Genomic DNA, 1,394 nt, shown 5'->3' with positions numbered 1-1,394 from the left:
GTTCGGGGAACCCACAGATCCAGTCCTAGCCCAGGCACAGTGAGTGTGTGGGAGAATTTCTGCTACCCTGCGCCAGCGGGACCTGCAGGTCCCAGACCAGGGGCAGCATGGGTAAGACCCTCTTCCATCCCCCCGTGGGACACCCCCCACCACTCTGTAGCACACCCACACACCGCCTACCAGGTAGGAATTTATGCTGCATTTCAGGAACCCCCAGTCCAGTCCTAGCTCAGGCCTGGTGAGTGTGTGAGAGAGCTGCCTCTCCCCTCTACTCCACCTTGTCACCTCCAGACTCAGCTTATCCCTGGCATACAAGCCTGGGGTGAAACCATAGAGCTGCAATCCCTGCAGAGAGGGTAGGGGACAGAACCACCCAGCTAGTCCAAGAGCAGAACATCTTGCCAGAGGGGCACAACAGGTTTACCATCAAGGGCAGCAGCAGGAAGGAGCTGAGCACAGCAGCCAGACCCAAGCCAGGCACAGCTTGATAAATCCAAACTTTTTAGATCTGCACCTGAACTTCAGTACGTGCTAAGGTAATAACTACAACAAATATCTACAACAAAGGTCAGAAGAAAGTGCTACACAAAATGACAAGAAGGAACAAAACGCAACCTCAGAACCCAAGCCCACCTGTAACAAGTGCAGAGGACACTAACACAGAACAAATGGGGAATCACACAACTGAAATCAATGAATCAACAGCTTCTGAAATAAAGAAACAGCTGCAGAAAGGTATAGAAGAACTCAGATTGGAAATAAAAAAAGAAATCCCTGAATTAATAAAATCTGCAATAAAGAATCAAATGCAGAAACATATGGAAGAAACCAAATGCCCACCCAGAAAAAGTGCAGAGGACACTAGCTCAGCTCAAATGGATGAATTAATAGTGTCGATAATGAATAAGCAACAGCAGAAAGTGCTAGAGTAACTCAGAGCAGAATTCTTTTCTACTAGCTCAGCTCAAATGTATGAATTAATAGCATCGATAGTAAATAAGCAACAGCAGAAAGTTATACAGGAACTCAGAGCTCAATTCTCTTCTACTAGCTCAGCTCAAATGTATGAATTAATAGCATCGATAGTAAATAAGCAACAGCAGAAAGTTATAGAGGAACTCAGAGTGGAATTTTCTGACATAAGAAAAGATTTCTCAGGCCTAGAGTTCATGAACAAAAATCAAATCACATGGGAAACACTTGAAAGAATTAACAGCTGGGACCAACTCTTACTGTGAAATTTTTTCACATCAAAAGAAATTAACAACAAAGTGAAAAGACAACCCACAAATTGGGAAAAAATCTTGACAAATAAGTACTCAGACAAAGGTCTGCTCTCTAGAATTTATTTATTTATTTCATAAATTTATTGAGAAACAAATAGCAATGAGACA

This window comes from Octodon degus, unplaced genomic scaffold (genome assembly GCF_000260255.1).
Source record: "Octodon degus isolate 3935 unplaced genomic scaffold, OctDeg1.0 scaffold00019, whole genome shotgun sequence".
NCBI classification, from domain to species: domain Eukaryota; kingdom Metazoa; phylum Chordata; class Mammalia; order Rodentia; family Octodontidae; genus Octodon; species Octodon degus.
Note: the sequence above shows the minus strand (reverse complement) of the source record.